We start from the raw sequence: 22501 nt of genomic DNA, 5'->3' as shown, positions 1-22501 counted from the left end.
ACCAAGAGGGAGGGGAGAAGGAGGGGAGGAATCAAAAACAAAAACAAAAAGCCCCCCCCCCCCCAAACGGGAAAACCCTGGGTCACCGTAGTCTTTCTCCATACTTAATACCTTTGCTTTCCCCCCCACACACACACCCGGCAGCCCGGATTGCGGCGGCCCCGCGCTGGGCAGGGCGGCGGTGGCGGCCGTGGCGCCCCACGCGCGGCGTGGCGCCCCGCGGGAGGGGGGGCCCAGCGCTGCCTGGGTCTGCGCTGCCACGCCGCGGCCCCCCTGCCCGTCCCTCCGGCCGGCGGTCCGCCCGCCCGGGCGTTTGGCGTACCTGCAGCCTGGCGCGTTGTTGTTGTTGTTAATTTCGCGTTGGTGAGCGCATCCACGCCCGGGGATTGATCGCTCACTTGTGCAAGTTGCCGGGGCTCATTGTTGTGCGCGCTCCTCCATGCGGGTCGCCGTCAACTTTCTGCCTTTTGCCTCGGCAATATCTGCACCTTCCTCCCTCCCTCCGTGCACAAACACGCGCCCGTGTGTGTACGTATAGATACGTGTGCATGTGCGCGTGCATAAGTACGTGTCTGTGTGTGCGAGCGAGAGGAAGAATAACCCACCCTGCTGATGCACACTCAGATGATCTGCTCCATTTGCCCGCTCCTGCTGCCCTTTAAAGACACGGTGCAGCTTTTGTTTGCTCTTTAAGGCTCCCTGCCGCTGTCGCCTCGGTTTAATGGGAGCTCGTATGGGGTGGGGGGGGGGGGCCAGGAGAAAGCAAGTTTCAAGTTTTGGGATCGCTCCTCTTGTTGGCGTTGTGGCGAGTTGCAATATTGTAAAATCATGGTGTGCTGATGATGTGCCTTTATTTGATACTTTATAGGTCACTATCACATGACAAAGGCTTTGAGACAGCTTCATCTTCGTCTGTCTGTAATTTCCCCTTGCCTTCCTGGGTAAGTATGTAAACTGTACACGCAGAAGAGTTTTGTTGTTGTTAACAAGATAGCGCTTCTCTCGCCGACCTTTTCGCATGGAAGATGCTTGTTTGGGTTTTAGCACCACGGAAAACATGTCTTCTCTGGGCTCTCGTAGCAACTGTTAGATTACAAAGTTTGTGTGTAGGGGTGGGTCTTAATAACCTCAGAATTCAAAGGCTGTGAATATTCAGATTTATCTCTCTTTTTTTTTTCTTTCCTTTCCTTTTTTTTTTTCTCTAAGCCTTGATTTGTAAAGATAATCAATTGAATCACGGCTAAAGTTTTAAACCAGAGTAATCATTAGAATGTGAAGAGCGCAAGATGCTGGGTCAAAAATTTAGTAAGAATGTAAAGACCTTTAACATTCAGGGCTTGTTATAGTGGTGGGAAATAATATAAACAATTAGGATAGTTATTTAGAATTCTGTGCAGGTCAAGAATCAGTGAAAAGTTTAGTTGAACTGTAATACTGCAGCAACAGGAGTTAGTTCTGTTTTAACACACAAACTGAGAATTAATTAGAATTCCATCCATGCTCTTTCTGTGTTACTGTTTTTCCTCTTGGCATTGATTAATGTAGGTACCTGTCAATTTGAAAGACATGTCTTAGTGACTAATTTACTAGTATTTCCATAGAACTTTCAGGTATACAGACTGTCTTTTTTTTTCTTTTTTTTTTAATGTGTATGGTATGGAAAAGTTTTGACACCTTTTGAAGAGTCTGACACCTTTTAAACTAAAGTAGAAGTGGTAATTTCAAGGAGGGTTTGTAAATTTGTGGGGTCGCGTTTCATAGTTGGCATAAAGTGAGTGGCGTTTGGAGTGCTTTTTGTACAGTTGCCCCTGGTGGCACTGAACTGAGTTTGGCCCCGAATGGTGAAGTGGCAGGTAATTTTTTTTATATGGAAGTATTGTATACGTAATTAAAAACAAGACAAGGCATGTATTTGGGGTAAGCTTAGTGCTCATAAATGTGCATGATTAATAACATAGTCTTGACCTTTTCCAGTCAGTGTGTAGCAGACACAGGATAAGTGATGGTCCTGAACAGGCCAGCTTGAAGGGGGCTGTTGGGAGCAGCTGTTCTTATGTGATATTGTGACCACAAAACTAGCCTTAAGGCTGGGATAACTGCTGTGGGGGAGATGGTTTGAAGGGGGGATTCTGTCTTTTCACCAGTTCCTGCAGAATTACACCCAAATTTCATTTTTTCAGATTTTATGGGGAGTGAGATAAGTGTGTGTAGGTCTGAGATTAGGCTATAAACACTAAATTAAATTACTGAAATTCTTTATGACAGACTAGTTGCATAGGAGAATATTACTCTCAGTTTTATAACATTACTGACAAGGATCTTGTTCTGCGTAGAGTAATTGATGTAACAGTTTTTACCAAATGAAAACACACACATTGGGAAATTCAAAAGCTTGCTGATAGGCTTCAAACCATTGTTCAAAGCTGAATTTCTCACTGATTTTTGAACACAATTTTTTGTCTTTTCAGATAAGAGTCAGATTAGAGTGCTCTAAGTGCCAAGGATTTTTTTCTTTTTTTGGAATAATAGTACAAGGTATTGGGCAAGGACAGCTCAGAGACCTTGTTTCAGGTAGTATCTTTGGTCATTATGTGGTTTTATGTGATGAAGTCTTTTGGATGGATAGAACTCAGTCCTAGAAATGATGGGGTGATCCTAATCTTCCCACAACTTTACAAGGAACGGACCTCAATTTATGCATAGTGCTAAATGTAGTTCTTACCTAATATTGAAATGGCATTAGCAAATTGCAAAGAAAAGAAGGGCAGAATATCCTTGTGAAGAAAAGGGCATAAAAGAAGCTTTAGAGGAAGCAGAGAAATACTTTTCCTCATAGCTGAAAAAGCAATAAAAATAATGTGCCTAGTTAAGGGGAGAATGGAGATTTCATTAGATTTGTCCATGACTAGAAACTTCCATTTATTTTCGGGAGCTCTTATTTTGGTAAAAGCTAAGACTTGTTTTATTACATAGTTTTTTGGTAGAATAACTGTTCCTGAATGGAGTTTAGTAATTCGGTCGAAACATGTAAGATGGAGGGCTGGATTCTGGTCTTGGTTAACAAAACTGGGTGGACTGTTTGGGGGCAACAAATGAAAGGGGGTCGATCCGCTTAGGAAGGGACCTGGTGAGCGTTTCAAAAGTCGGCCTGTGGTCTCAAAACTTGATTGCATAATGCTATTCATCTGAGCACAGCAAGCTGATAACCAGTTTGAAGCAGACACATACTTTGGAAAACTCCTGTATTGGTTTCTGTGTTGAGGTAAAGTCAGAATATTTTAGAAACTAGCCCCGAATGCTTCTGAGCCTCTGGGGCTGCTTGCCGTAAACCCACCGCTTGCAAAACTTCCGTTGGTTTCGGCAGGAGTTTTATTTAGGAAAGGAGTGTAGGAGTGATGGTGAGAGGAATTTGTCCATGTTCATTTTCCCATTCAAGGTGATGAAGCAAACCTTTCGCTTTCATAGTTGTTTGAATAATTAAAGATATTAAATGTCAGTTTTCTGCATAACATATCAGAGGTAACCATGCATTTATTTTTTACGTAGCACTTTTCCTTTTCATTCAGAAAGATCCTAATACACTCTGCTTATAAACTAATAGCTCCATAGTTTATGATCTTGTAAGCACTTGAATATTTTGAAGCATGTGACAAGTCATGTTAAATTCACTCACATTCAGAGCTTAAAGTTATCCCAGGTTGTGGTGGCTGCTGCTGCTCTGTGGGCTGAGGGCATGCAGCATCTCTGAAAGTCAGTCAGCATGGCACCAGGCAGGGCAGTCTGCTGGCCCAGAGACTGTAGCAGAGTGTTGCGAGGAGAGGAAATTTTGACCACGCAAGTTGGAGAGGGTTGCTCTTCCGTTGCATGTAGCAGGGGGGAAACGTGCAGGTGAAGTAGACAAGACCTGCTGTATGTAAGGCTCTTTGGTAAATCAGGGTGAAGGCTGTATACCAACCTGCAAGGAAATCCAGGCACCTGGGCGGTGAAATGCAGCCCGTTTCGACAGTCCCTGGCATGTGTAGTGTGCAGGACTCCTTATTTATACCAAGGTGGCTCCTTGTTGGAGGAAGTTACTATCCGTCAAAGTTGGAACTGAACTGAAACTCTGTTTTTGATTTCTGACTTTGTCACAGACTGTCTCTGTGATCTCTGACAAGTGATTTTAGTCAAAACCGATGGCCGCTTCTAAATGCGTAGACCCAGGTTGGATTTCCTGTGCCCTGTCACGCATGCGGCTCCTTGCTGCTGCGGGTGAAGTCAGTGGAGGTGCTGTGATCAGCTGGAGGCTCCCAGGTTCAGAGTTTACTCTTGGAAATGCAGCTTTATGTCCCGTTTCCACCTGCAAATGGAGACTAATGATGTTCCCTGTATCACAAGGCAGCATTAAGGTGGAAGTAATTCCTGCTTGTGGGATACATGCAGTGATATGGCGATGGAAGTGTATGTGTCAAATTAAATCATATGGAGAACACTATTAGTATGGATTTCCTTAGTGAATTTAGTTTGTTTTAAAGCAGTATGTATACTGTTTTACTTTTCTGTAACCTAAATTTGTTTCCTTTATTACTTAGGAGTCTACAGAACTTGATTGAAATAATATAGTTATCTATATTTCAAAATACCTCTTGAGGAGAAACAAGTCAACTTTCTTTCCTTTGTATTATCATCTTCGCTCCTTTTCTGCTTTTTCTCTCTGTTATCGTGATATCTTTTTCAGAAACATTTTTGTTCTATGTCAGAAGATTATTAGGTCAGATTTTCATTTTTTTACATCAGTAATAATATCCCAGTACTCTCTGATCGCAATGTGCTGAGCCTGTTACTAGTGGACGTGTGTGAATCTCCCCAAAAGACTACTACAGGTGTCGCCCTTCTGATAAGCTCAGAAGGAGTGAGACCTAAACCAGCATAAGGATTACTCTAATTTTCAGAATAGGTTGGTGCATTGCTGTTGGATTGCATTGATTTTAAAAAACAACAAAAAAAGTTAACACAGGTTTTGGTTCTTATTCTGTCAATAATAATAATAATATCATAATCAGCAGTTGTAGGCATTGCCTTATTCATGTTGTCATGTCCTGTCTGGCAAAGTACATAAGCCATGGCAAAATCATAAATCTCAAAAAATGGACCATCATTTTTTTTATCCCTGTTTCAGGCATCTGAGATGCAAAGCAGTGAAGTGGTTTGCCTGCCGTCACTTAGCAGGTCAGCAGCAGCAGGGAATGGAGCAAAATCCATGTCTGACTCCTTAGTCTTGTGGCCTTTCCCTTGGTATATGCTACTTTTCTGAAGCTTTCCTAGTAAATGCCTGTCTTGATGTGTGAGTAGTCTCACTGGTCGGTCAGGCATCTTTTGCTAGTACTCAACTTCATATGCTACTTTAAAGAAGAAAATCTTCAGTAATAGTCTGAAGTCACTAACTTTGAATTAAGTCATGTTTATCGATAGGAGGGCCTAAAGTAGTAGCAAAAACTTCAAGCTAGTTCTCTTGCTAACTGTGGTATTTAAGCAAGGGTGTATCTTGCACTGTTTGTTTAGTACTTACCTCCCTGAATGAATTTTAAGCAACAAAATGCTGGTTTTCGTGGGGGAGTTATTAAAATATACATTGATCAGAAATAGTTCTTTACAATTAAATTATTTTTAATGTTTATAATCTAATGCTAAGTCAGTATTAACTTCATTATGAAATATGGAATTGACAGAAGCAGCAACTTCAGCACTTGGGCTGTGTTTTGATAAATAAGGGTGACTTATCGATTTGAGCTTTTATTTCTAAAGTCAGTAACCATATTTCATCCAATCGGATTTTCAGATTTGCTGGTTACTAGTGTTTCATTGCTGAGGGTATGAATTGGCTTGGATTCAGAATAGGAGTTCTGTTTGAGGAGGAAGGCATACTTAATGCCTAAGTGTAGACTGAATTGTAATATCACAACGATAGCAGCGTTTTATTGTTTTTAATATTTATAAATTCAATTACATAAAAGATGAATCAACAAAGAGGAAAAGCATGGTTTTGACACTTTCCAGTGTTCTTGCCTTTTCTTTTCTAGCACATAAATGCATAATGTAAAAGCAAGTCCTTATGAGCATGGACAATTCAGCATGTGAAAATAAACTTGCTTCAGGCATGTTTGCCTACAAAGAAAGCTAATACGACAAAATCTCAATTTTTAGCAAGGGGAAAGAAAGTTAACTGGATTTTATGAGACTACACTCAGAAAATCAGTTGCTTAGGAAGCATGGAATAGTTATTGTCAGAATGCCTCCACGTGAATGTTTTGATGTAAGAGATTTTGTAAAATGTGGAAATCACTGAAAATACATTTTGTTGACCCTTCATGTCACTGAGGGCCTCATTCAGCAAAGATAAAAATAATTCAGTGGACTTCCACAACATGGAAGCTGCAGAACTTAATTCAAGTGGAAGCTCTCTTGACAAGAAGCTTAACAAATTCTGTCTACGCCTTCCCTTGCTGATGGGAAGTGGGAAAGTGTGTCTTCCCCTGTGCCTGTGGTGTTTTTTTTTCTTTTTTTTCCCTTTCCTCCTGGAAGGTGGTACATATGTAGCAATTGTTGAGGATTCTGCTTTGAGACATTATGAAACCAGAGTAACTGCATGCCCTGCTGTGAGGTTACTCTCCTTTTGCGTAGCTATAGCAGCAGGAAGATTTGTGCCACCCATGTTCTCGGGAAAGGCTTCATCCTTCTCTCTTGCAACCTAGAGTTTTCCAGCGGCAGGGCCAGGTGCCAGCTTTCAAGGCCTGCTCCTGAGTACTGCTGATGATGACTGAATTGGCCTGTGGCAGGATTCAAATGAGGAAAGCTTAAACCTGCTCCTAGAGCTTTGGTGGACTGGGCCATATGTTGGTGACTACACGGCACTAATTGTGCCATACAGTACCCCTAGCAGAACTGGGACTGCTAGATGTGCCTTACTGCTGTTTGCTTCATGCCTTTGAACCCATACCTTTCAGCTCTTTCCAGTATGTTTTTCACACAGCTACTTAAGGAGTTTTAAGCATATGCCTTGTCAGAAGTCTTGTTCTTTCTGTTTTTCATTTGTACCCATGTCCTACACAATCAGGAATTACCCAGCAATACTAGCAAGAGCTCTTGAGACTGGGTAGGACCTATCACATGATAAGAGATAGGATTATGCCTCTTGCAGTAGAATAGTAAGTCTTCTTTCTTCAGCCTGTGTTCTTTTATGAAGCAAATAATCCTAGATTTTTGCTTGTGTATGTGAGAATGCACTATTTTGTGGTTGTCAAAGCAGTATTTAAGAGAATGTCATCGTGAGAGGTTTGGAGAGGAAGCTGGATAAAGAAAAGCTTGGGAGGGAATGGAAGGAGTGAGGGAGAACTTGATTACTTCTCGTCTTTTTGCAGCCTCTTCAGTGTAAAGTAACTCCATGAAAGTCAGCGGAGCTGAAACATTCTGATATTCTGCACTGAGATATGTCTGTGAAAGTCAAGAGGAAGTCACTCTTTTTGTTTTTGTCAGGCTGATAAAAAAAGGCATTTTTGTGGTTGGCCACGTTTGATTTGCTTTCCACAAGTGGTCTTTGAGCCACAGCAGCTCTACAGTGAGCTACAACATGCTGGGTTTTTTTTTCTTCCCTAGAGAAGGGGTGAAGTACTGGGATGTTAATGCATCTTGTGCTAAGTACTAAAGAGCTTGATCCCGCAGCTACGTTTGCGCAACTGGATTCTTGGACCCAAAGCCATACCCAGAATTGTATCAGCAACGTGTGCCCCTTCACAGATCTGCTTCCTGGAGCTGCTGGTAGCTTGTAATTCCTCAGGAAAGTTGTAGATTTCACGTTGTTCTTAATTATTGATGTGCAGGTAGTCCTGCTGGGGTCATGCACCCATAGTACTCGGCAGTCGGCGCACAAGTTTATAGGTAGTCCCTGACCTGATCGCGAGCAGTACAGGAACAGGTAGGAATAGAGACATCACTGAAATGTGCAGGATTCCCGGAACCGAGAAAGGGGTGGAAGAGCATAAAGTGTGAGAATGCCGTTTGGTAGGTGATACGTCGTTTGGCACATATGCCACTGTTTGTTCTGCAAGTAGGTTTGCTTCCCCAGTTTGTTATATGGCCAGGTAGAGGAAACGATTTGATGTATTGTTAATCAATGGTTGTAGATTACAGATTTTGAAAGAAGTAGTATTATCACTTCCACTTCTCTGATAAGTCTGGCTTCAGACATTCTTTCTTTTTGCAAAAGGCTTCTTTATACCCAGATTTCATGTTGAACAGTGTTAACTTACACAGTGTGGAAAACTACACGCCTGGCTCAGTTTGTCTGGCCAGTGGACACTCCGTGTGCCACAAGCTTGTGAGGTTCAGGGCTAACCTCTTCTTTGAATATATCTGTATTTTTTTTTCCTTATTTAAGTAAAATGTCTCTATTTGTATTTATCTAATTTGTTTGAGATACTCTTTCATACATTGTGCTAAACATCAGTCATCAAGTGCTTGTAATATATTTTGAAACAAGTACACAAAATTGCAGCATGATCCAGTACTGATTACAGAGCTATGGCATACGAATTAATAAGAAAATAAAAATAGCATCATTAATTTCCAGCTGCTTTTGGAGAAACAGAGGTGTTTATAGGGAGAAACGTGGTGTTTGCAGAAGGGAGAATGACAAAACTCGTGGCAAATACGTTACTGCAAGTAACTATTCAAGGTTTGCGTCCTCTGTTTTATTGATTAAAAACATGTTCCAGCACCTAAAGAGTAAACAGGAGTTACGGTGCCATTCTTTGAAGACTGTTGGACTAAATAAAGAGCACAAGAGTCAGAACTAGAGCAAGGGTAGGAAGCCTTTAATTTTATGTATTAGTGTAGAAATCATTAAGTTAGCGAAGTAAAGTTTGGATAGCTAGGTGTAATTGTTGGATGTCCCTTTCCCATTGAAATGTGAAAGAGAATTGCCTGTGTGTATGGGAAACAAAAATTATGTTTAAGTGTTTTCCTTGGTAATACGTCAGTATTTTCCTTGCATCTGCCGGGTGTGCTGTGCTGTTAAATTGCGAAGCTGACCAAACTGTGAGAGAGCTGGTGTGCAGAGCTGCCCCACTCACCTTCGAGCTTTGCGCGCATGGGCCGAAGCGACAGCGGCGATATGAAATACCTCCTGTGGTTACAAGTGGCCTCGGGAAAACCTTATGTTTTCCAGACTCTTGCTGCGGTTTGGACAGTGGGTTTCCACTGCAGTAAGCTGTCAAGGGAATCTGGATGCTTGGTTGCAGCTTTTGAAATCTCTGCTTAATTTTCTGTTACTGGAAGGTGGCCTGTTGCCCCAGTGGGAGCTCCAAACCCAGCTTTGGATCTTCCTGGGCTTTAGTCAGTAAAGGACGATCCTGCCCATCCAAAGGCCTTATCTAAAGGACACTGATGTGTATGTATTTTTTAATAAAGGGGTTTCTGTCAATGTTGTTGTCAAGTTTTCCATTTCCACCTCCCATGTGGCGACAGGGCCAGAATGAGTGAGAGGGCACAGATGGGAGCGATGCACCTGAGAGAGCTGGCCGCATACTTTGTTCCGTGTGCAGGACGGTGCTGCCCCTTTCTGTGCCGTGGTGGTCTGGCTTGTGTGCGCAGTCTCGCCTTCCTGGAAGTTTGCTGTTATCCCTTGCTAATGCAGAGAGAGAGAGAGAAAGCAAACTTGGGAGGGGTAAGGTAGTTCGTGAGAAGCAGCCCAGGTCTTCCTGCGAGGCCTGTACTTGTCCTCGCTCGAGGATCCTGCAGCAAACCCCTTCCGCGGGGGGATGGCGTTGGCAGTGCAGTGCCAGCCCTGGCAGGAGCTGGGCAGGGCTGCAGGAGAGCGGGGGCAGGCGCTGCAAGAGCAGCGGGGGTTTTGTGCCGTGAGCCCCGGTGCAGCACACTCCCATGTCCGCCGCTTGGCATTGCAGCCCATCGAAGTGATTTGAATCACGATTTTGAGTCAACAAACACTTGGTTTAAACTGGTACTTTTAATCTCATATTGCTTTGGTATTTCTGTAATTGTTTTCTCAGAAGCAATCTCTATTGGTAGACGACCGTTAAAATATGTGGCTAAATATAGCATTTACACTAAATTGGGCACTTCTTTTTTGTTAGTTCAGAGGACGCAGTGTGTGCCTGCACATTTTTTTAAGTGATTGCATGGCTTACATGCATTTATGTAGCTTACAATTGTTGAGAAAGTTTTGTTTCAGGACATGACATATTATGCTTTTTTGAATGGTGGCTTTTAAGTGTCCTGTTTAAAATTACTTTGGTATGTGCTAGTCACACACATGCATGCACACACGGGCACACACAAAAGTTAATGCAAATAGAGTTTGTCTTTAATGCTGTAAATAAAGTATTGTCCCTAATAAGGTAACTGACTCTGAGGGAAAGAGTAGAAAATAAATAAGCTTTTAGAGTTAATAGAACTCGTCCTTCTGTACCTTGCTATCCCAGTTGCGGAGGAAAACAAGCTTTCTTGCTTTTTTCAATTCTCAGTTAGTTTCTCAAACTTACACCAAACTCTACCAAGTGAATAAACTGGAACAAAGAAAACACTTTCTCTACAAATGCAGGGGAAGTTACTGCTTTCAGGTAACCTAGTTCTAAACCTAGATAAAACTTGAGCAAATCCTTGTTCCTCATCCTTAGATAAAGACTTAGCTGTTAGGCAGGTGAACTTCTGTTACAATTTTGACATCATTTATAGTTTATTTTGTTTTAATATAAACTAAGTTATATAACCTTACAGTAGACTTTAACGTTGGTTTGCTTAAAAAAAAAAAAAAGCTAAATTCCAGTTAGGCATTCTTTTTTTGTTAGAATACATTTAGCATCAGTAAAAATCTGACTGAGGTTTAAGACATCTGATTTCTCTGTTTAAAAGGGAATCGCTTATGATCGTATCCGTTTCTGCTAAGCTGAAAATATTTTCTCAGACAACTTTATATCCATATTTCACAGTTTCTGCTGGTAATAATGGATGCCCTTGGGCAGTATCTTCCACCATGAAGGAATGCGGGGTTGCTCGCTGGATGGTATCCTGGCCATAGCAACCTTTTTTGGGGAGCTAAGACTCCTCTGTAGGTTCTAGCAGATATAGATGAACAGATATCCATTACTTAAAATAACAGCATTCAAAGAGATTTTTTTTTTAATTGCTGTTGTAGGCTTTCCTCTAGTGTGCCGCATGTGCCAGCGATTTTAGTGGTCAAGGGATGCTTCATAACTTCTGCAGTGAATCTAGTACTACTGGTGTCCAGAAACCAAAAAGTGAAACCAGGCTGTTCACTGAAGGCATTCTGCTCAGTTTTACTAATGTATTAGGTGAAGAAGGAGTAAAAAACAAAACAAACAAAAAAAACCGAGCAGGTAAATATGTTGTAGTAACTCTGTGGGCTACCTTGGGGAAAGAGTTGTAACCCCCACCCTACCAAAATATTAATAGCATCTTGACTGAGTCAAAGAGCTTGATAACATGTGTTGACTCTGCAGCTCCGCAGTGTTTTTCTGCAACGGCGGCAGCGTGTAGCAGTGTGCGTGGCTATTAAGGAATGCAGTAAGACCTCAGGTAGCAGAAGGGCTGTGCTCAGAAACGTGGAGTGTGCCTGGTCACAAACTAGTCATATATTGCAGTTTTGCTCCCCCCACCCCGCCCCCGAGGGATGACTTACACACTTAAAGAAATGTTTTTATGAAAGCCCTTCTTCACCCAACTCAGACATAGGTTTTGCGATCTCGTTACTTGGTACAGTTTTTCCATATTCTTTCCTCTCAATGTCAAGGGTACGCAAAATCTCAATGGTTATTGTGATTCTGATAAAGCTAAATATTAACAGATAAGATCAGAAACCTACACAGAAATTACAAGAAAATTGAAACAAAGGTTACAATGCTATAGTAGGCAAATGTTTGGAACAGTCAATTTAAAAAAAGCTTCCTTAAAAAATAAAGATGGGAAAATTACTGAGTATTATCTATGCTCGCTCTTTAGACAACAAACCAAAATAAAATGAATCACTCGGCCTGAAAGGGTCGTCATTTTCATTTTCACATACATTTGGTACTAGATCAGTAAGAAAACAAATAGCCGTATATTTAGGCAACTTTTCTTACGATAGCTGTTTATTGCTGAAGCATTCATGTTTTATGAAACTACCTTGAAACAATTAGCTCCTGTTTAGCATAAGTGTTTAAACAGAATGCTTTACTAATGTGGCTGATTTTGTAGTTATTGCATTTTCATAGGGTTGAACTATTCTTGTTCTAACTTGTTTTTTTTTTTCTCTCTCCTTTCAAACACATGAAATGTTGAGGCTTTCTTCCTTTTCTCAAAATACACCTTTGAGCCAAGATTTTCTCAGGGGAATTGGTATTTCTGAGGGTGTTCTTTCTGAGATGCCTCAGAAAAGTGTGTTACTTAGCAGTGTTTTCTGCTAGGTTACATTCAAGTGGGCTACTGATCAGGTTAAAAAATCTGGATCTAAAACTCACTTTGGGCTGCATTCAGACTTGATGTGAGCTTGTGCAATTCCACTGAGACAGTTGGAACAGAATTTGGCTCTGTCTGCTGTGGAGATTTGAGCCAAATCAGCTAGAAGTAGTGCATGTTTAAAATATTGTTGTAACTACATCAATAACACTTGCTTGGAAGGATGAGACCCCCTTTTTTGTTTTGGTCCCAGCACTGGAAATAAAACTTGCTTTTTCCCTTCACTTTGGAAAATTAATCAGAGAGGTCAACTTAGTGAAATAATCCCACTGTCAGTCCATATTTAGATGACGGGCAGCTCTTTTTAACAAAATAAAAGAAAATAACAGTCTTTTACTCAGGAACTTCCAGAAGATCATATTTGCCTCTAGAAGCGTTTTTGCTAGCGCTAAACCGAACTTCTATCACTGCCAAGTGGTCTGCCTTCATGGCAGTTCTAACCGCACTGGAGGGAGTGTAAAAGGCAGGTGCTCTCTCCTACCAGAAGTACTTCAAGTTTGTAGATGATAAGTTGCAGGTGAATATCCTTTGCAAGGTATCATCTTTATTATTCACTGTCTGCAAAACAGATTCTGTCCCCTCCCTGGGTGCACCTTCCCCCTGCCCCCCCCCCCCAAAAAAAAAGCAATGAGGCGACTGACCATATAATTGATGATGATTATTATTACTTTTAAATCCCTTTCAACCCCCTGCCCACCATCCCAAAGGAACTATCCTGTTATCCAGGAGCTGTGCCACAATAGGTCTGATCACTGTCATTCTGAATCCAGTGGGAATTCTGCTATTGACTTCAGTGGAAATAAATTCCGACTTGTATCACATACCTTCATGGATCTCGTCAATGAACATATGATTCTTTAAGGATCACCTGTACTTTACTCATGTAATATAATTGTACTGGTGACCGGTATGAATTTTACGATTGTAGAACTATGGGTAAAAGTACAAACATATATGCAGTTACTTTGGAATAAAGGTACCATATGCCACTACAATTTATTCAGCTTCAGAGAACCAAATAAGCAGGGAAATCTCTTTTATAAGGGTGTGCTCGCATTTCTGTAGGTTTACTTTTTGGCCTTTTTAAGTATGCGGATATAAGAACTGGTGTAGAATTGAAGTACAAAAACCAAAAATCCCTTGGAGCTAGTACCCTGGTGCAGTTGTAGTTGTTCTGTTCATGTTCTGGTATAGGTGAAGCAAGAAAATTTTCTAAGGTAGACAAATTCTTAGAGAAATGCATGAATTATTCTCTGATGGTGTTAGGAGCAAAGACGAGTGATCTTGAAGTGAGTTTTTGTAGTATATGCACCAGACACTGAATGAACTTTTTAAAATATGACCTGGGGCACATGCAGTACTGTATCTAATGTAATTTACTATTTAAGTTCAAATATATTCAGAGGGATAGGTGAAAATACACTCCAGCTCTGCACTTATACTTTAGCAAGCAAATAAAAGGTTAGCAGTTCCTTCTAGGATTCAGGCAAAGAGTGAAAATGGTGTTCAACAGAGCAGGAAAAAAGAAAACGGGCCAGTACTGCAGTTTTTACCATTAACTTGCTTCACGCTCTTGGGCAGATCACTTCCTCTTTCTGTTTCTCCATTTACAAACTTGGGATGGTGATGCCTTCTTCCTTTGTAAAGTGTTGTGCAATCTGTGGAAGAAAAAGTTGGTGCTGAAAAGCTTGACAGATAGTTAAGGAGAGTTGTCCAGATTTTTTTTTTTTTTTTTTTTTTTTTTTTTGGGGCTCTCTCACAGGGTGAAATAGCAGTTGTGTTAATTGTGATACTGTACTTCGGGGAAAACTTTGCACTGAGGCTGAGTTTGGTTTAATGTTAGTGATGGTCTTTAAGTTCTAGAAAAGGCACTTGCTTCTTCCTCTAGAAAGGGGGAGTTCAGATTGACTTTTAGCACTTCATCCTACCAAAGCATCAAAACCAAATCACTTTCTGAACAGATATATAAACAGAAAAGTCTTTAAGAGTGTGCACCATAGACCACAGAGGACATTGTCATTCATATGTTGTGTGCTTTGTTAACGAAGAACATGTTTTTATGGAGTAATAACCTTTTACTCTCATACTATATACAGGCGTGAACTAAGCAAATTTTCGAACATTTTGGTACCAGTGTTACCACCCACATTTTACAGATTACAGAGTAGACCCAGGGATGCTAAGGTGAGGCCACGTGGCTCATGGCAGAACCAAATACAGAACTCTTGAACTTTGTGGAAGTTCCTGTGTCACTGTTAAATTCATCAGGCCACCTACGTCTTTGTTACTAAAACCTCTGCCTTGCACGTGCACATAATAATACTTTTCACTGCTGACAAGGTGAGGAAAAAATGGATAGTGAATTGTTTCATCTGTCAGAATTCAGGCTTACTAGCTAAGTATGTGCAAACTCTTACAAAATCTTTAAGCATCCTAGTTCAATGCTGAAAACTTTCCTTGTGTATTCAAGAGCTTGTGCTACCTGATAGAAATGTAACCTGGTAGGTGGTTACCAGGTCCAGCCTTTGGACCTGGTATTATGTTCTTCTGACCCAGGGTTTCTTCTCAACTCAATGCCGTATGAATATTGCCCTGCATGCTTCTCTAAAACGTTTCTAAGCTGAACTCTTTTAAACTTCTCTACAAGTGATTTTTGCAAAGATGTATGAGCATGTTCTGTTTGTGCTCAGAGGTGTCTGGAGATGATAGAAATGTTTTTGTGCTGGTACCAAGCATGAGCTAAAATGTCTTATTGCTCAGAAGACCTTATTAGTCCATGCTTGGTCTGCACTTGTGCGTTTCAGAGTGTTAGTTCAGCTCTCCATCCTGAGCTTCATGCTCTAAAGATTGGCATAACCGGGTTGGAAGGAAATAAGCATGGCAGGGTTTTGTGGAGAGCTTTGTACTTCCAAGTCCCAAGTGCATAGTGCCAGATTTTCGGAGTAGTAGTTCAGTAACAAGGAAGCCAAATGACTGTCTTTAAAGCAGATTAGACAGCGAATCCTTGGATCTCATGCTTTCTTTTCTTAGGCTGGTATTGTTCAGAGCCCTAGGCTTTTATGCTGACCCAGAGTTTTAAGCATGTTATACTTTCTTGGTTGGCACACAATCTTAAGCACACCACAACTCCGTTTCACAGAAAATTCTTAATACCTTGTTCACCTTTTAATTTCAAATCCAGCCATCTGTGTGCTACACTGTGAGAGAAAATGACAGAAAGCTAGGAAGTTAATCAGCAAAAATCAGTGGATCCCAAGGGAGCTGCCCCTGTCCTTGCTCTGCTGTTACAGCCAGCACTATGTTGTTGTGTTTTTTTTAACTGCTGACCTTTTTTAAATGTTCCCAAACTTGCATCTTTTGGACTGAGTTTCTTCTGTGTTGGATATGCCTTTAAGACAAGGGCCACATAGGGTTGCCATTTGAGGGAGATGGGAAAGAATTGCTAGAATAAAAATATTTATCTTTAAGAAAGAACCTGTAAACTACCTTTAAAAAAAGCAAATAAGTAACAGACAATACATGTCGAGTTTGGAGCTTGGTCTGAAGACTATTGCTCCTGCTTGCCCTCCAAAGGATTGATTTTTTTATTTCACAAATACAATGTGTTTTTTGTTTTTTTCCCCCCTCTTTTCCTCAAGAACTGTGCTTTTATTATGGAGAGGAGAAGGATCTTTAAGTATATACTTGATTATTTAGGGCCCAGTCCTGCAGTGCATCTGTAAGAGTAGTTCCCCTGAGCTATTGCAGTTGCAGGATGGAGGCCCTTTGTGTGCAGCTAATCATATAAGGACCTGATCCTGCACTGAAACACATTGGCACAGATCCTTGGGCCTGTGCAGAGTTCTGCTAAGCTGTTGTGGCTTGGCATTGGTGAAAACAATTGGTAGAGGTGGATCTGATTGTAAATTCTGGCTTCTGAAGCAGTGAGGTTCCTCTTGGAAGGCTCATAGGACTTGTTACATACAGAAGTTTGTAAATTCTGTAACCTGAATGATTTTTAGAGATGTTTATCAAGAAATAGAGACAACTATATTCAAACCTTTTATTTTCTGCCCTTAAGATATAAGGCTAAGCAGTTACCCTTCCTGGCTCTTTTTGTTGTTATAGACAAAATTAAAATAGCAGTGGTAGGTGGCCCAGTGGTGAGGGGTTTTTATTACTTCTTTCTCCAGTTAATACGTGAGTAAAGTAATTAATTTATATAATTTCTTGGAAAGTTCCCTCAACCAAAGTGTTCAAAAGTCTAATGTTTTTTTTTGCAGAAGATTAAATATTCCAATAAAAAGTAAAAGAATCTTGCCCTGACAGCTATGGAGTAGCTTTCCAGATATGAACCAGGCTGAAGCCATGCTGTGGTGTTTCCTAGAGCTGGATCAGATGCCTCTGGCTTCTTGGAGATCTTGCAAGCTTAAGCAGAGTCACCGCTGGCCCATTCTCCCTGCTGATGTTTAGAGTCCTGCAGATGGAGTGAGAACTGGGAATAATCAGATCACTTTCAGCCTGCTGCTGCTTGAGAATGCTATTACTGTCAGGATCATCAGTCATGCTCACCAAGAAGATGGCCTCTTGTCAGGGTACAAGAGGTGTCTATGCTGCTGCTTGAACTGGCTTGAAGAACAAGGTCATAGCCGAACTCCCTGGTACTGCCATTGGACTGAGCGTGCAGGCAAGCAGAAAGGTAGTTTGGGGATCTTTCTACTGCGTCACTAACAGTGCAGAATATTGGAATGGTAGAGAAGAAAAATGGGAATGAGAGACCGTGTCAATTGCCAAGATTCATTTGTATCAAATGGAGTTCCTTATAGGGTCCTGGTATTTTTCTCTGGCGCTTTGCGGTGTTGGTGAGAGACCTTCAGTGGGTGTTGGAGCTGCTCCGTTCTAGTGCTGGAGAAGGCCATTTCCCCCTGTCTGCTGCCAGGGACTGAAGGTGGCTTTGATACATGTCTGTAGTTAGAGCAGGACTGATTTAATGATGTGGTGCTCCCAAGCCGGGAGAGGGCTGAACCAAATAACTCCCAACTGGGAGATATCTATATTCCTAATACCCAGAGGGTGGGAAGAGCATGGTTGTATCTGGGCTGTCCTTGCAGGACTTTGGCTGTATCTTACCTGGGGGGGGGGGGGTATAGTAATGTCCTGCAGTCCTGATTCCCTGGTCATCCAGACTGAGGAATCTCTTGTAGAGCTTGCACAGTATGGTGGAGATTGGGTTGCGTAGGATGATGGTGAGGAGCATCTCAGCATCTTCCAGAAACACAGTCAGGACACAGGCGCACCTCAGTCTGGGAGGGATTCTCAGCCCAGGAGCTGAGATGTTGTCATGGGCACTTACAGTCTTTGATGTTTAAGTTAATTGTCTGGCTACTAGGACTTTAAAAATATGTAGGAGGAGATGGGGGGAGTAATCTTGGCTATCAGAGACAGCCCCACTTGTGAAGTTACCCAGGAAGCCTGTGATATGATAAAATTCTTTTTAAGTCCCTCAGGTGCGTTGTGCCAACTTCATCTACTGCCTGACATTATGTTGTTGTTTCACTCTTTAACAAAAATGCATTCCCCTTTTGGTTAAAAGAGGACATTCCTGCTGTATTTCCTTTGGCTGTGGATCTGTAATTATTGTTCTTGAGTTTATTTATGAGCTACTGAGGCCTTTACTGAAGATGATTTGCTTATGACGTCAGAAGTGCTGTTCCTGTTTTGAGTCTCTTGACAGTTTTTCTTTTAGCAGAAGGAAGTTCCAAGGAGTTAAGTTTGCTACAGTTGGCATCAAATACACAGCACTGGAAATCTCTGCAAGATTTAGTGAAGCTATTAGTGGGGGGAGGTGAGAAGTGCTCCTTAACCCGTCTTGCATTACTATACATCTGTAGCAAATCATTTAGCTCTGATGAGAATTAAAAGGAGCAGGTTCACTGAGGTTGTTGATCAGGTTTGTGGATTCACGTCATCCATGCTCCTCTGTGCTTTTTTTACTTTAGTGATGTGGAGTAGCAGAGGTTTTCTGTAAATACAAAGAAAACCTCCCATCTTTTGCTCTGTTGTTTGCAGCTACTGTTGTCTTTTGCACATCTGCTAAGTAGGTGTGATGGGTTACCTGTCTGAGTGGCTGCTGTTTACATGGACAGGGATCAGTAAGTAGGCAAGGTAAGGTGTGAGGACAGAGATCCGTCAATCTTCATCTGCTTGTTACTGTGTTGAAAAAGTTCTCCTGTTCTAAATGTCTCATTCTGCTCTGGAGTACTTAAGTGGTTCATTAATTCTACTGCATATGATAGGTGGTGATGGTGGGGAAATGATAAATAGAAAGTCAATTTGCAGTTAAAATTCATCACGTGAAATCAGATCTTTTGAGAGAACTAGGTGCAGGTTGTCACTATATCCAAAGTTAGCCATGTGCATAATTCCTTATAAGACTAAGGTTATTGTTGAGTTTCAAATTTGCACCTGATTGCAAGGATTTACAGCCTAAATTTGTATTATTTCTCTCTGGAATCTATTCCAGATATGTGAAATTTACTGCTGGTGACAAGTATTTGATCATAGTGTTATTTTAAACTTGTATGCATCAGCAAAGAGCCTATCCAAAACTTAGGATTCTTGACAGATATTTAAATATTTAAACACCCTCCATATGATTACTAAATCCAGCAACTCAACTATATAAACAATGCTAGGAATAATGAACCAGAAAATATTCAGCGTAGCATACCCTCTCCATAAATATTTCTCTCTTATTTTAACATTCAGCATTGTGAAACACAAGAAAAAAATGTTTATTTGTTTTAGCTGATTGACTTGCTACTGAAACAAGCTTTCAGGGAAATCTGTGGAGTTCCACAAGGTGGCAGGAGCTAACTGTTCTATATTAGCACCGTGGTCCTCAGTAAAGTAAAGGTAATGAACAGATTTCACCAGTTGCATACATTCAAATCACAAGGAAGTTAGACCAAAACTTCAAAACCCCACTTTGTATAGGTGTTTCTTGGACTTCTGAATAATTTAGGCAAATGTACAGGATTCTATTCTCAAGAATGTTACATCAAAAAAAGTTCAAACCTTCTTACTGTGTCAACCAAAAGGGACTTCATTTTCACTTTGTGGTATTTCTTTGCTTGTAACATGCATTATCCCTCTGAGTGGAGAACAAGGATGAATCTATGCAGCAACTTGCTAGCATATGAGGTTCACAGTTTAGCAAATTGACAGCGAGCATCTCTGTAACTTGCAAACTTACCTTGACGTTGCGGGAAAGCTGGTCACGAGGACAAACATAGCAGCCAGGGCAGAGGGACTACGACAGCGAAGGAATTCTCTGCTACTTTACTATAAAGAAATGAGACTGTAGAGCTGTTTTTCTTTGGAAACTCTGAAGAATCAAACAGCATGAAAAATATCCAAGTTTGGGGATTATTGGAAGTCATCAAAATAGCTAATCCTACTTAGTGGAACTGCTTTAGCTAGTATGTAGTGCACAAGGCTGAAATGCAGGGAATTTATTCCCTTCTCTTCCCCTGGCCAATCTGTTACTAGATACTAGATTGCCCAAGTTCTTGTTTCACTTTTTCATGTTTCATTTTTTTTCTTGCTTTTGTTTCCCTGTGCCTACTGACAGTCAGCTCTCTTGTGAAACATCTTGTGATCAGTGGATGTAAAGCACCACAAAAGAATGTCTTACTGAAGAAGTGATTCAATCGAGCTCTGGATATGTACTTGCCTAACCTTGCACTTTTGGTCCTAGGTCTCAGGTTCTTACGGGAGTTCTCTGGCCTGCTTGAGAAACCTGTGGACTTTCAGGGTTTTAGTTGGCAGAAGTAACTCTGAACAAAACAGTAATAAGATGAAGATGATCGGCCCTGATTCAGCAAACTGCAAAGAGCACTGTTGTTGAGACTTGTGAATCTTTTGATTTGTGCTTTTCAGAATGAGAGGACAGTTTCTGTATATCAGCCAGGTATTGTTGGGAATTGGCACAACCATGTTTATGGGGACACACAATGCAGTTCACTAGGGCTAGGGAGAAAATGAGGATGGGTAGTTGCTTCCTTAACCAGTAGATAGATATTAGGAGTAGAAACAGTTCAATTCTCATGTGAAATTATGGGTTCTCCCTTTCCCTTTACTGTCAAATGCTTGTTGTTATGCTGTAGAAAAAAATCTAAGCATTTGTGATGGGGATATGGAAAAGCTACATGAGGTGAGTTGATTTAAAAATTCTTCCACACCTATCTATGAAATCATGTTGCTTCTTTCTAGCAATGATGGAAGCAGCTTAAATTAAGAACTGCTTAAAATCGGTCCTGTGGTGACTTTCATACTTGTTGCATCAAGATGCATTGTTCGCTAAAATACCTACATCTTCCTTACTAAAGGGAGGACACAAGACCCAAAGGTGAACTGTGCATCTCAAAAGTTCTCATCAACTATCATAAAGTAGTAGCGTTACACCATTGTCTCACTGAAACATAGGACCTTCAGATACATTTGTTTTTATGTCCATTTGCTGGAATACATAAATTTTAGGAAAATTCTCTAACTTTTGGGTTTAGTGCAGACATGAATAATTTATAGTGGATGCAGTCAGATGATATTGTGTCATTCCAAAGTGAAAACTTTGCAGTTTCTAACAGCTACACTTTTCACAGGCTTTTTATGTTCATTCTTTCCTAATGATTATTTTAAGATTTTATATAAGTAAATTATTAAGCAAGGATTCAGCATTTGATGAGCGCGCTACTGGAATATGTTGCTTTAGCTTGGATACAACTGGAGAGGCATATGATTTACACAGTCACGTATCATGTAGGATTGGACTGACTATCAGTTAGAACTTAGGTGTAATAACTATCTTCTGTGAATATGTCATTGCTTACTTAATCTTAGCTATATCTATGTCACTAGTTCTTTCTGATATTTTCAAAGTCACCCAAGTGAGATAGATGCCTCATTCTCATATTCAGAAAGCCCACATATATTTACGTACAGATGAGGGAAGAAATTACTTTTAAACTTTAAATAGGAAATGATATATTATAACCAAGGTGTCTGTTTTCAACGATGTTTTTAAATGTAGTTCCTTTATACCAAAAATACGTAGACCTTGACGTAGCTTGCAGAGTGTACTTCCACAACTGTTCAGAATTCAACAGCAAAGAAAAGTTTGCTGCTTAAATTTCTTTATTTACAAAAAATTAGTGGTCATGACAGAATACCAGAGTTGGAAAGAGTAGCACAGCAACTTGACTTGATTTGATCACAGAGCTGGTACACAAGAAGGCTCCAGAGTATAGTGACATGTCTTACTGGCCAGAATAGTTGTTTTTCAGAGAACAGTAGACCCTATGGTATTTCTCAGGTGTGATAAATAAATGAGCATGAGAGCTTTCTGTGTTGTGGTATACTTAAAACTGTTGCAGTGAACTGGAAGGCCTAGCAAAGATTATTGAATCACTTTGCAGTCGATTGTCATTGCTGTGTACCTCCCAATTAATCACAGTATTACTGGAGGAAATAGAGGTGGGAGGTGGAGAGGACTACACAGAACATGCTCTTCCTCAGTGTAAATGTCGTCTTCTGGGAAACTTGGTCTTCCCTCAGTATCCTCCAAACCCCATTTGTAATGTCTCAATTCTTCTGCTGACTTCAGTTAATTTGGGGACAACTGAGGTCATTCCATCCACTAGCTCTGCTATGGAGGTTCCGAGTGCTCTCTCTTTTTCATGACCTCCTTGGGAACGCAAGGCATCACTGGCCTCTGGTAAATGCCCAGCACGACTAAGGAGTCCAGCCAGACAGGCAAATATCCTGGCTGTTTACTAACCAGGATAAGTTTTCTGCATCCCTCCCAACCCATCCCTCTGGTTTGCAGTTGGATTTGAGGGGTTTTGAGATCCAGAGAGTTGGCTGCACAGCATGCAGGGTCTATTTAAAAATTTGAAGGATTCTCCTTTTCAACCAACTTTTTAGAAACACCTTGTTCATGTGTGGCGTTGTT

At 40.9% G+C, this 22501-nt stretch overlaps 1 protein-coding gene across 5 annotated transcripts in view; it reads left to right on the top strand.

Moving 5' to 3' along the window:
* Positions 1–22501, top strand: part of BBX (BBX high mobility group box domain containing) — a 183593-nt gene that overhangs the window by 2698 nt on the left and 158394 nt on the right. For 3 of the 5 annotated variants that reach the window (XM_067300811.1, XM_067300815.1, XM_013950139.2), the window contains exon 1: positions 928–941. The gene's annotated coding sequence lies outside the window, so the exon portion shown is untranslated. Of the gene's footprint in view, positions 1–868; positions 942–22501 lie in introns of those variants that run through there. The other 2 variants (XM_067300825.1, XM_067300829.1) reach the window with 1 other exon arrangement.

The sequence above is a fragment of the Apteryx mantelli genome, chromosome 1 (assembly GCF_036417845.1).
Source record: "Apteryx mantelli isolate bAptMan1 chromosome 1, bAptMan1.hap1, whole genome shotgun sequence".
Classification (NCBI taxonomy): domain Eukaryota; kingdom Metazoa; phylum Chordata; class Aves; order Apterygiformes; family Apterygidae; genus Apteryx; species Apteryx mantelli.
This window is presented reverse-complemented; position numbering and strand designations above follow the sequence as displayed.